This window comes from Saccostrea echinata, unplaced genomic scaffold (assembly GCF_033153115.1).
Source record: "Saccostrea echinata isolate AGI-Se365-2 ecotype Australia unplaced genomic scaffold, CSIRO_AGI_Sech_v1 ptg000051l, whole genome shotgun sequence".
Classification (NCBI taxonomy): domain Eukaryota; kingdom Metazoa; phylum Mollusca; class Bivalvia; order Ostreida; family Ostreidae; genus Saccostrea; species Saccostrea echinata.
In genome coordinates this window covers 2,592,568-2,606,985 of record NW_026889800.1, presented here as the reverse complement: position 1 = coordinate 2,606,985, position 14,418 = coordinate 2,592,568, and the positions used below count along the sequence as shown (strand labels likewise).

At 32.3% G+C, this 14,418-nt stretch overlaps 1 protein-coding gene across 1 annotated transcript in view; it reads right to left on the bottom strand.

The window, feature by feature from the left end:
- The window catches only part of LOC133203745 (metalloproteinase inhibitor 1-like), a 42,482-nt gene that overhangs the window by 20,223 nt on the left and 7,841 nt on the right, over positions 1–14,418 (bottom strand). The window lies entirely within an intron of this gene.

The window sequence follows — 14,418 nt, the reverse complement described above, 5'->3', positions numbered from 1 at the left end:
TAAGCAATTTTTGTGGTTTACATAAAAGGGCAATTTAATGTATGTATCGGTACGCGTTTATTATTTCATTTTGTTTAAAGCAATTCAAAGAAAACAATCCAAGTTTGACAATTATACCATCTTTTAAAAAAATGTTATTCTTTTGAAGCATTCTTATTTTGAAAAGATATTTTTATTCTGATAGTACAAGAGAGATATTGAAGAAATTCATTTATGTAATCATTATTTTTCTTGTATCCTTCAAAAATTGTAATTTGAACTTAAATGTACATGTACATCTACGTCACTGTGGTATAAGAAAACATTGTGGTTTAAAGCTGACCCCATGATAACACCTTCAGCAAAGCATTTCTGAAGTATCAGCATGAAATATAAATTATTTATAAATTGAAATATAAGTAAAGAATCTGGTTTGAAAGTTTTATGTATCATTTTGGTTATGCGTTTAAAAGCTTTAAAAATATAAAGAAATGTAAAGTCATTTATCATTAACACATTGTAAAATTTTATGATTAAACATAATAGCTTAAAAACCTATATGTTATTTTTGATAACGAGTTGTAACACTCATTTAATTGACCTTTCTCCAAAGTATTTTACAGTCAGAGTAAAACGCATTGAACCACAATTGGATATTTGAAAACTATATAAACATAAACTGACATAAGTTCACCATATTTTACGTGTAAACATCTTTTTCTTTAATTTGTTTAAATATTTGGCTGTTTTTGTTCATGATAAGGACATGTAAAAACAGGGCATAATTCATGTATGCTCACAGTGATAATGGACGTCTGACTATGGTCAATTAAGGACACGACAGCCTCTGCCAAAAGCTAGTTGTTCGTTATATGATGAAAGAAGTGGACCATGCCCCTGGGTAAGATGATAATTGATATATCTCCCAGGCCAGACATTCAAAACAACGGATTAAGCATTTTTTGACGGTGAATTGATGAATTATTCTATAGATTCAGGCAGAGATTCTTACATGTTAGGAAAAGCATCGGAAATAAAGACAGTGAAACATAGTAATGGTGTAAGTGGCGGTGAAAGATAGATCACAAATACACATCCTCTTCTGAAAATGTCAACCCATTATATGAATTATCTAAAAGGTTGAAAGAAGAAAGCACTAGAGTAGAGGATACAGGGTAATAATGAAAGCAATTCAGATACTTAGTTTGTGACTGAGGAGATATTGATAATTTTTATGAATATGTAAGTTCGTTATAGAGAAACACGAAGAAAAAATACAAAACAAAACAAAAAGAAAACTTAGAGTTGATAGGACTAAATAGCTCCTTAGTTTCATAAAGACTTTAAAATTCCGTTTCTTTTGTCTCTCAGAACCTCTTTTTGCTCCTCCTTTCATATCACCTCTCTATTTGGATAAATTATATGTACATATAGGCATTTGAATGCTCAATTAAGCCAACAGCAATTTATCAATGGAAAACGCAGCAATGTTTAGGCTTCCCGAAGCTTTAAATGCGTTCAAAACATACCATTGCATTGCAAGGTCGATTTTTATTTGTATTTGTAAGTTCTGTACTGAAGTACAGCCAATTTATATGGAGAGTTCTCTAGGCTATATATAAACGTATTTGTTACGATATCACATGACCTCGTTCATCACGTGACGGTCATTTCTACTTTTTTGAAGTGTTTCACATAAATCGCTTCGGCGCAGCTGATTAACACAATTATATTTAACTTTTTGTCACATAAATAAACTCGTCGCATCCTTGTGAACCCGAAATGTGCTTGGGAAAAGTTATACTATTACTCTGGTTCAAAATATTTCACAATAAATTCAACTTACCGACAAATTTGAGGGTATTTTCCACTCAATAACGTCATGTGTATTAAAACAAAACCATCACACATTTTCCCCAAGCAAGATTCAGTTAGAGGGTAAACTCCTCTTACAGATTTCCACAAAAGATCTCAAATAAATCCTCATTAATCACCTGCGCCAGGCTCTTCTATACACATATTATTAACTCTACTTCTATCCAAGGGTATAAAAAGGGGCAAATGTCAAACGTATATTTTCGTATATATTTGGAAACGCTGAGTAATAAAGCAAAGTTATCTAAAATAATTGGATATATAAGATTTTTAAAAAAGATTAAAACACGTTTATTTTACACTACCTTTCTGACACTTTATATGCAAATTGAAATAAGGTGTAAAGTTTATGACACTCTCCCCATTATAACAGCTCAAGTTTGCAGTGACTTGACGTTATTTTCAATTATAACGTCATACATTTGTAGTTCAGAGAAATGAAGGCACAGAGTACACTGCGATATTCTCTGGGAAGCCTTAACGTACCTGCGAATGTAACTACCCATGATTAGTAATATCTATATGAATAATAAAATGTGTATTCAAATCATTGCCTTTATGTAGGGTGGGTGGAAAATAGAAGATAAAAGTTTTATATAGTAATATGTAAGTAAAATTCAATTCTTCCTCTTCTGAACAGCAAAGTCTTGCTAATGGACTCTTGCGAGAAGCGCTGACTTTTACAATTGACGGTTTACTTCTACATTGGGACAATATACGGAAGCTCTTTTGCGGTATAAATAATTAGCATAACAGTTAATTAAACGATAACAAGGGGGCATGTCAAAGCATACATAACGTTGTCTAGGGAGGGGAACGAGAAACACCCTATCCTAAACCCCTCCCTTCCCACTTTGACCAACTCCTGCCAAGTTTTCCTACCAGATTCTTTTTTCTTCCTTATTTGATTCCTTCAGAAAATAAGATGGAAAGGAATTACTTCCCCTCACGAATAAAAGGCCTGTTCAACAGAGCGAGCGCTCGCGAACATTTCTGTTGGAGGGATAAGGAATTTTGGAGAGCGCGTGTGAACGTTCGCTCTTTTGAACAGGCCTCAGGTATTTTAAGTTATGTTATTCTGCCTCCCTTTATCTCTCGTGTTGATTGCATTACGGGTAAATCATATAAGTGACCCTAACACCATACCTATGACCACTAGTAAGAGTTTCTTATCTTTTATCAATTCCGTACATGTACCTCCGTACATAACACTGGTTTAAATGTCAAAGTAAGCCTCGAGTGTAAAAGTCAGTGCTACTGGACTTTTGCGAGAAGCACTGACTTTTACGGTCGATGACTTACTTTGACATTTAAACCTACCTTATGTACGAAGACAGGATTGATAATAAATAACAAAACCTTAATAGTGGTTATAGGTATTTTATTTGGGGCACTTATTTGATTAACTGGTATGCAATCAAAGCAAGAGATGATGGGAGGCAGAATTACATAGCTTAAATTATTTATTCGTGAGGGTTAGTATCTCCTTTCAATCTCATTTTCTGAAGGAATCAAATAAGGAAGAAAAAACGTTTCGGAAGGAAAACTAGGCAAGGGTTGGTCAATGTGGGAAGGGGGGGGGGGTTGAGGGTAGGGTGGTTGCCGTTCCCTTCCTAGACAACGTAACACACTTGTATGTGCTTTGAAATGGCCCATTATTATCGTTTAATTAACTGTTAAGGTGCGGTCACACGATACGATTTTTCATTCGATTTTCCATCCGATTTTTCCAATCGATTTGCTTTCGACTAAAATCGTACCGTGTGACCACCCAAGTCGAAAGCAAAATCTGAAAGTTGATTGGAAATCGGATGGCGTCCGATTTTCAATTGACTTTCTGTTGAGAATTGTGACGTCACAATGACATTCCCAGCGACACAAAATGAAAAAAAAAATGCAAAATAGGTATCTTTAAAATAAAACAGTCATTATACTTAAATAAGTTATAAAGATAATTATTTTCCCAAATAAAAAAAATACCAAAAAACAGAAATAATTGTCAACAAATTGATGATTATATAAAATACATCATACCAACGTCAACCATAGTTTGTGAGCACGGAGATTCATGTGTTTATAGTATGTCATTTATGATTTAAAAACATTTTTTCGCTTTTTAAGAACTGAATTAAATTAGAATAATCTTCTTTCAAATTATCATATTTATCAAAAAGGGGGTACATTAAAATCAGCAAGCATGTTAATATTTAAAATCTGATTAAAATGAGGTTTTTCATGCACTCATTTGGCTGTAAATTAAGTTCTACGCAACATATCAATATACCAAGATGCAGAAAACCTAATATAGTCGACTACTTCATAAAATCACCTAAACTTTTAAATTCTAGACAATAAAAATTCCAATTCCAACTTTAAATAATTAATCACGTTTACTTGAATTTAAATAAGTCACGAATCTCTTGGCGAACGTTTGTGATAAGAATACATGCAAATTCAATACATTATATGTACAGTACACAATTTGATCGTATTATTGGGGTTGTTGTAGCTGTTACCTCCTTTGCAAAATCATTTTTGTTTTCACAATAATCAACAATAATTTTTTCAAAACACTTCCATAACTGGGTTGCATACTATCAGTAGAAGTTTTTTAAAAAATATTTTTATTTATATTTTAAGGAAGATCCTTTACGTAACCTCAAAAGATTCACTTTATTCCAATTTTGATCAACTTTAGCAGAGCGTCTGATGAACTTGATTTTCTTTGTACCCAGTCATGCTAGACAGAATGATAAACTTCCCATAATTATTTCACCTTTAGTAAATTGTGAATATAAAAAAGGCGATGTTTTTATAATCATTAATATTGTTTCGTCAACTGCTTTTTAACGGGACAAAGTTAACTTTTGTGGCATACATGTACATGTACTTATTTCACCTTTGTTGGTAAGCCAAAGTCTAGTGCAGGTTCTTTCTTAAAGGCTTTTTGTGCAAAATTAGAAAATAATAAAGTATTTGCTGGCTTTTTTGTGCGATCTTTGTCTTCAACTAGCCTATATTGAAGTGATCAATGGCATCCCGTGTTAATTACGTCAACATCAACGTCATAATGGGGTAAAATGACGTTATATTAAATCATTTATAGAAAAAAATCTTCATGATGATAGTTTAGGTTTATTATTTAACAGAACTACTTCAAAATAAAAAAACAACAACAAACAAACAAACAAGTACCTGTTCATTTCTCATAAAAATCGTCTGTAAATCGAATGTAAAATCGTATCGTGTGACCAAACCACCAATCGACTCCATTCGACTTACCTGAGCAAGTCGAATGAAAATCGAATGAAAAATCGCATCGTGTGACCGCACCTTTAAGCTTTATATTTATATCGCAAAAGAGCTTCCATATACTTTCCTAGTGTGAAAGTCAGTCGTCGACTGTAAAAGACAGCGCTTCTCGCAAAAGTCCACTTAGTCATGGTCCTATAATTATGCAAGCATTATCAGGTGGTTTATACTCAAGTTTGTTCAGATCAGATAGCGTAAAATATTTCTATGAAATTAAAAGTGAATTTTTGAAAAAAAAGGAGTCAAAGCGATCCTGGTGAGCATTGTTGCCCGTGTACCTCTTGTTTTTCAAATATTCCTGATAATTGCAAATAATAAAACTAAAAATCTTAATGATTACAATATGTGATAAAGAAAACAATATTTTAGAATGGAACCTAATACTATGAAAAAGGAATGAGTGAAATTCACGCCTATTTCCGGTCTGACATTTCACTTAATTTTGGACACAAAATGAATTGCTACAAAAGAGAGAGTGCTCTCTGACTTTCACAAGAAATGTATTAAATAATTTTTTTGTCATACATGCATTTTCATTGTGCTTACAAAATGTCTATTTTTAAACTATCATTCATGTAATGTTTACCATGAACCAAAAAATAATGAAAAATATCATTATTCCTTTCTAAATTATCAACATTGTTCTCTATGCATGGTGCCCAGTAGTTACTAGAATGGTTAGTCTACCGTAACATGGGACGGTATTTGAAAAAAACGGGGCTTTGATTTATACTTGTTATTCTTATGTATTTGCATGTGATACGTTTCCTGCTGCATTTCATAGATAGTAGTAGACTTACCTTGCAAGCGCCAGAACCCCTAAGCTACCTAAATTAGTTTCAAATGTGGTTCACATGAGATATAAGAATATCAAGAAAAAATTAAAGGGACATAAATAAGGAAGTTAACATAGGAGTGTTTAATTACAATGATTTATTGTTGCTAACTCCAGTGCATTAGTATCGCTCAAACAGACGACTGATTTTAAATGATGATGAGTTGCTTACAATTTGTTCCGTTTAACCTTGATAATATTTCAGTTTTTTATTTTGGTGCTTAAGAAGGAACTGTTAGCGTTATAACAATACTTCGAGAGCAAATACTAAGTGATAAATGAATTACAAAACAATTATAAGTTAGAAATAGAAGGAAATAAAAATAAAAGGTAGACACTTCTGGTAAGATTGTTTGAGCCTTTTCTCTCTTCTGTCGGTCACTTTATGCCCGAGATATGATATCAGCCTGATATATCTATTATATATTTGGATATTTTACTAGAAAAAGATATTAATGGCAAATTAAAAAAAAAATCCGTAAACAATCCATTGTAAAAATAAAGGGCTAACAATTCGTATGAAAAGCCTCAATCAACATTCGACTTAACGATAGATTGTATTTGATAACAAGGTTATTGTATCGACGATAAAATCAACGAAATGTTGACTTTAAGCCAGATTTTATAACCTTGTGTAATATATTTATTTGTCAATAGCTTGTTTTTTTTTTTTTTTTTTTAAGAAATTGTTTATCTTGCATAATTAATCAACTGGGAGAAATAAATTCCATAAGCATGTGATAATGGCATATTTCCACATAAATGAGGGAAAGTGACGATAGAAAAATTGGAGTCATTACGTTTATCATATTATTTTTGTTAGGTTTGGCATTTATGTCTTTTGTAGTAAAGTATACAAACATGAAACTTATGTGACATCTTAACTTTGGAGTAGTTGTATGTATAATTTTATACAATTCATAATTTGTGTGTTAACACGAAAGTGAAAGGTGAGTTATCGTTTTACGTATAATATATTTGTATAATTTTTTCCTAAGTAAGTAAGTAAATTTTATTTAAAGTCGGCATTTTGTACATAGCATAACAATTAACATGAGCTCTGTAAAGCTCTTAAACCGACTACCACAGCTACAAATATCACAGAAATAATAATATACAACATAATTAAGCATGCAAAAACACATGTACATATATTACACACACATAGTAGATAAACCAAAGAAGCCCAGTGATTTTTTTTAGAAAAGAAACGGAAATTGTAATGCAAAATATTTGCATTAAAATAAAAATAAAAATAAATAAATAAAAAACAATATTCATTTTAATAGCAAATTAGATTAAGCACTACATTAAACACAAAAAATCAAATTAAAAAGGCACTAATTGTAGTAATAATAGAAAATAAAACAGTTAGCTTAGAAACTTAAAAATTCAAGCAGATATAGCATATAGCCAAAATTAAAAACAAAAATAATTTAAGTTCCTCACCAACACACATCCTGCTTAGTGATTGGATCAGTCCCTACCAACATTGGCAAGATCTGTATTGTTGTGAGGTAAAATAAAAATAAAATAAAATGTCCTGAATGTTATAGTTAGAGATTTATGCAGGGTTTAGAATATCACAATGTAAATGGAGGAGGGGTTATTTTTGGGAGAGTGTATAGTCTGCTGACATTCTAACAACATAGAAAAGTTGGTTCAAAATTAATCACTTTTTTTATACAATATATTTCAAGTACATACATAAATTTTTCAATCATAATTTTTATTTCTTTTTTTCGGGGGAGGGGGGATAAAAAAAGGAAACAGCCACTAAAAATATTCTCATGTATTTGAACATAAAAATTATAATTATACTTATATTGAATAATTCTTATCGATAATTTTGACACAGAAGTTCGCAAAGATTGAGACGGCCACCGAAACCGTGAGTCAGCTATAAAAAATAAATACAAGAAATAATGGTAATTAGAATTTAATGTACCGATCGTTACAAAGAGGTCACGGAAGAAGTGACTTAAGAAGAAGCAGGGGATGCTTACTCCTTCGTGGCACCTGATTCCACCTTTGATGTTTTCAGAGGTCTGTGTTTCTTCTGCTCCTGATTTGTATTGACGGATTTTTCCGTTATTTCCCGATCATGACAAGGAGCACACGGCGGGTGTGACCGGTCGACGGGGGGTGCTTGCTCCTTCATGGCATCTGATTCTACCTCTGATGTTTTCAGAGGTCTGTTTTTTTCTCTGATTTGTATTGTTTCAATGGACTTTTGAGAATGATTACCATTCGTTATCTTTATATTTCATGCGACTAATCTTCATCTAAGACTATTTCTCATTATAATTCACTTATCATAATTCATGGGGAAATATAAAATCTATAAATTCGTTTTATAGTATCTTATTAGGCTTCACAAACATATGCAAGTGAATGAACTGTTCGGACATATTAGGACATATTTATTCATATCTATATGTCCTTGCAAAATGAGAGAGGCGTTTTAAATACTCTAATATATAGCAAAATTAAACAAATTTTACCGCTTTTCTACAACACTATTGCGTGCATTACAGACAAAGATATATAGCGGGTTCCAGTAAATGTTCAACCAAGCCTCTTTCTTTATTCCTCACTAAGATATTAACAGTAGTGACGGAGAAACTTCAAAAGTACTGTGCAACAATATATTCGAGAGGTGGTGTAAATCAGATGTGGATACTTAAAAAATCCAAGGAACTTTTGGAAAATTTCAAATCACAAGATTTTACCAAAATCAACAGCTTAAAAACTTTTCAATTTTATACACAACCATTCCCCACGATAAATTAAAGTCCAGGCTTTTTGATATCGACAACTGCTTTTTCATTAAAAAATTGAACTCGTAAATTTACTTACCTTGTCATTGGTCATTTGCAACAATTATTTTGTTAAAAAAACATGAAAAAAAGTGAAAAGAAGAAAACACTTGCCTGTGGCCTTCAACTCGACATTTAGATATATTGACGACGTATTGTCAATTAACAATGGTTATTTCCATTCTTATGTCTATACGATATATCCTGGTGAGCTTGAGATAAAAGATACCACAGAGTCTGACACATCTGTTTCATATTTGGACATTTTACTTGAAAAAGACGTTAATGGTAATCTTACAACCAAGCTTTATGATAAACGTGATGACTTTAACTTTTCAAACGTCAACTTCCCTTACTTATGCTACAATATACCTTCATCACCTGCATACGGGGTTTATGTTGCTCAGTTGATTCGATACGCAAGAGCATGCACTACGTTTGTACAATTTCTAAAGTGAGGTAGGTTATTGACAGACATGTTGATGAGACAGGAATATCGGCAGTCTCGTTTAAAGTCATCATTTCGTAAGTTCTATGGTCGATACAATGACCTTGTCAGCAAATACAATTTATCATTAAGTCAAATGCTGACTGACGTTTTTCATACTAATTGTAAGGCCATTATTTACAAACTGAATTGTCGACGGATTTTTCCGTTATTTCCCGATCATGACAAGGAGCACACGGCGGACGTGACCGGTCGGCAGGGGATGCTCACTCCTCCATGTCACCTGATCCCACCTCTGATGTTTTGGAGGTCAGTGTTTGCTCTGCTCCTATTTTGTAATGTTTAATGGACTTCTGAGCTTGAATACTGTTCGTTATCTCCATATATTTCAATTCTAAAATTAGAAATAGACGAAGGCCTATTTTGCGGTTGACAATCATTTCATTACTAAAAAAATGACTTTTTTTTGTTCATACCGAGTCAACGGTTACAGCAATTACAGAAAATACATAACCGTGTTAGCGGGTTTTCTTATTGTTTCTTTCCCACGGTTGTATCGTTAATCCAAATATTAACCAAATATTAACTACGAAGAAGACATTTAAGTTGTTTATATTCATATAATGTAAATGTTTCATGTAAAAGGAGTAAAAACCTCTAAAATATTGCAATGATTGCACTATATAAAAAGAAGAGCCTTCTCCTCAAGACATCTTTTAAAAAACAGTTTGAAAAAGCCGTTTTTCCTCGTCTAAAACTTTCAAGAATGAATCGTTATTTTCACTCAAAATTTTTTTTTATCTTCTTTATATTAATTTAACTGACAACATATTGACATGTATAGAATATGTTAAGTTTAAGTGAAGAATTTCCCATTTATCAACTTTTTTCCCCCAAATTTCGATTATAAGTTGAATTAATAGTGGCCAATTGTAAAAAGGAATCAGAGGAAATGAAAACAAAAATATTAAACTGTTTTATTGAATAAGTATTCCTAAAACAATTATGTAAGACACAGGATAGAATTGCAAATAATGTCTTATTCAGGTAGACCATTTAAATTATTGGTTTATTGAATTTTTTTTTTACAAATACGTTTGCCATGACTGTTCATCAGTCAAGGGAATGAAGGTCAGTAAAAAAAAATGCTTCACTTGGAAGTGTCACGTGCAATTTTGCATAATTTATTACCAAGAATATATACATAAAGAATACCAAGTTTTATTCTATTTAAAGTTCATTCTTTATAAAGTACAATATATTTTGGGACTGTATACCAATACCAAGACATAAAGAGCTTAAGGCGATCATTTTATGTTCAGTTTACCTGAACTATCCTTAATCGCCTACAACCTTATTTATTCCTTACCACCTGATTTAGGAGATGGATTAAAACTTTAACTTATTTCCGAAACCCTTTTCATTTTCTTTTCACTAAATTATTTACTCCATGTTATCAATTTTGAAATAAACTATCGTAGAAATTAAGGGGATAAGTGAAAACGTTTTAAATATACACCTATATTTAAACACCTCTGATGTTTTTAGAGGTCTATTTGCTCTGCTCCAAATTCGTATTGTTTCAATGGACTTTTGAGATTGATTTCTGTTTGTTATATTCATATTTCATCTAAAAATAGAATACAAGCAAAACTTTTATAAGATATAAGAAGAGAAAAGGATTCATAGAACATAATTAAGTCAAAACTATTTCTTTCAAAATAAGATAATAATCAAAATCACGTTGTTGGTCTAAATGTGACTTCAGCCAAATGTTTACGAAGGAGGTTCAAACATTTAAGACTTCAATGTAAATTTCTAGGAGCAATGTCAATCATTTTGGGCGCCATCTCAAGCATAAAAATCATCGTCTCCCATGCAGATGAATCAAAAATGATGATAATTACTAATAAAGACTAATTATGCTCAAAAGTCCAATAAATCTATAAAAACCGTGATCAAAGCAAACACGGACCTCAAAAACATCAAAGGGGATCCCGTTTCTTTTCAAACCGAGAAGAAACGGTATAAATGTTAAATAAAAGTTATATTCAAACATAATAGTCATGCAGCATACCTGAATATTTTCAAACAGGTGTGCATTTTGTGATAAATTAATAGAATGTTAAGGTAAATCAATATATTACAAACATATCTGGATACTGGGCCACTTCATTAGCTACCCTAAAGGAGTTTCGCAGCCATTTTTGAAAATGGCTGACTAAGTTCCACATTTTAAACACAATTCAAAATATTAGGAAACAATCTGAAATTTATAAAAACGTGTTTATGAAATATTAAGAAATCGATCAAATAACAAGCTCAAAGGTTCATTCAAACAATAGACATTTGAAGCGGAGCAAACATGAACCTCTATCATCAGAGGTGGGATCAGGTGTCACGGAGGAGTAGGCATCTTATGTCGACCAGGCACACCCACAATGTCTATATTTTTGCAAAGAAATTTAAATGAATAACTAATTCTTTTAGAAGTAATTGATTCATTCCTCTTTCAAAACTGACGTATTTACAAGAATATCGTCTCTTCATCAGGTGCTCTTGACTCTTAAATACTAACATTCTTCAACCGATGAAACTTAAATTCTGGAATTATAAGAATTTTTTTTCCACAAACAGGGTAGATTCTGTCTCGATTTTATGTACTAGTCAGTTGTTGGAGAACTTGAGCTGTTAGAATTTGTATTGACTTTTGGTCGATCTTCGTGGCTTCGATTATTACCAATGTAAAGGTAATTCTGTTCACATAATTGATATGTCAAAGGCACCTACTAAACACCTTGAAATAAATCAGGAGTTAAATGTTTGGAACATTACATGAATATGAATAGAACAGAGGCCATTTTAGTCGTATAATTTGATTTTTTGCATACAAGTATTTACAAAATCTGGAGACATTGGGCTGAGTTTATAGCTAAACAACGCGATTATAGTACAACTGAGAGTAACAGCGATGTCAAATAGACAAATTCACAGGCTAAACTTGTGCAATCATCTCTTTTCTATTTGTTTGGTGAATGTGACGCATAGGATTATCTTCTCATTAACAGCCGTACATAGGGGCCTACGAGGGGGGGGGGGGGGGGGGTTGAAGAATTTCCCTGTATACAGTAATACGTATTATAAGTGTATTTTCTTCTCAATATACTTTAGAATTTAATTGTGTTAAGCAATTACAGCATATCTTGACATGTATTGAAAGATAATCTGGCCCTCGATACTAGTTACAGTGGGATTAATGGACTCCTTTTTAGATACAAATTCCCAACAAATTGCAACAAGGGTCATGCTTGAATGTGTTACTAGTACTCATATTACTATTGTTAAAAAATTGGAGAATCTCTTTTAAAGGAAATAAACTAGGATAAAAAAATCATTTTCCCCTCTGTTTGAATTTTTCATTCATTTCTGTATTTCAATGTAAAAGATAAAGTGAAATATGGAGAATAAAACAGTATTCAAGCTCAAAGTCCATTAAAACAATGCAAATCGGGAGCAGAGCAAACAAGGACCTCCAAAAACATCAGAAGTGGGATCAGGTGACATGGAGGAGTCAGCATCCCCTGCCAACCGGTCACACCCGCCGTGTGCTCCTTGTCATGATCGAAAAATAACAGAAAAATCCGTCGACAATTCAGTGCGTAAATAACGGCCTAACAATTAGTTTAAAAAACGTCAGCATATGAATTAATGATACATTTTATTTGCTGATAAGGTTATGTATCGACCATAGAACGTACGAAATGATGACTTTAAAAGAGACTGTTGATATTCTTGTTTCTTCAAATTGATTGTTAAAAACTGACCTCGTTTTAGAAGTTGTTCATACGTAGAGCATGCTATTGCGTATCGAATAAACTGATATACACCCCATATGTAGGTGAATAGGTGCATATCGAATCAACTGAGAGATATACACCCCATATACAGGTGATAAGGGTATATTGCTGCATAAGTAAGGGAAGTTGAAGTCGTCATGTTTATCATAAAGCTTTGTTGTTATGTTACCATTAACGTCTTTTTCTAGTAAAATATCTAAATATGAAACAGATGTGTAAGACTCTCTGGTATCTATTATTTGAAGCTAACTGGGATATATCGTGTCGACATATGAATGGAAAGAACTATTGTTAATTGATAATTCGTGTCAATATATCTAAATGTCGAGTTGAAGGCCACAGCAAGTGTTTTCTTCTTTTCACGTACAAGATTTTGAATAATTCAGCATCGTATGAGTACGTAAATAGGTCTGCTAAGAAAGGGGCGCAATTTGGAATTCCAATAGATTTTTGGAAGACCTAGTCTCCAAAAACCACATAGATATTGTCAATCAGAAACCCAAGCATCTTTTTAATATGAACTTCAGAGTACCTGTGTGTACAATCAGAATGTTTTTTAACAAAATAATTTTGCAAAGGACCAATGACAAGGTAAGTTTATTTTTTATTGAAAAAAGCAGCTGTCAATGATATCAGAAAGCCTGGATTTTAATTTATCGTGGGGAATGGTTGTATATTACGTTGAAAAGTCGTAAGTTTTTTATGTTGTTGATTTTGGTGAAATTTCCTGATTTCAAATTTTCCAAAAGTTCCTTGGAATTTTTAAGTATCCACATCTGATTTACACCACTTCTCGAATATATTGTTGCACAGTACTGCTGAAGTTTCTCCTTCACTAATGTTAATATTTTAGTGAGGAGTAAAGAAAGAGGGTTGGTAGAACTGGAACCCGCTGTGTATCTTTGTTTGTAAGGACTTTTATGAAGTTTCAGAATCCAATATAGATATGGATATGGATAGATATACATCTGTTACATTTAATCCATTCTGACATAGTGTCAATGTCTTCTTTTTCATGTCTGGCCCGTCGCCTGGCGTAATCTTCATCAGAATTCATAATATTTATGAAATTATGATTCCAGTCGAAAGATCGGGGTTCCCTTAATTTTGACCCTTTAAAATAGTAAAATATATGGAGATAACCTCATTATTATATATATTTACGTCACCAGTAATAACGTGTCCAGCAGAACTATAGTTGTAAGGTGAGAAGAACATGAACATGATGGAGGATTATGTTTCAGATGCTCAGTATCCAGGTTCTGTAAAGTTTTCTCGTAATTAATAAGTTTA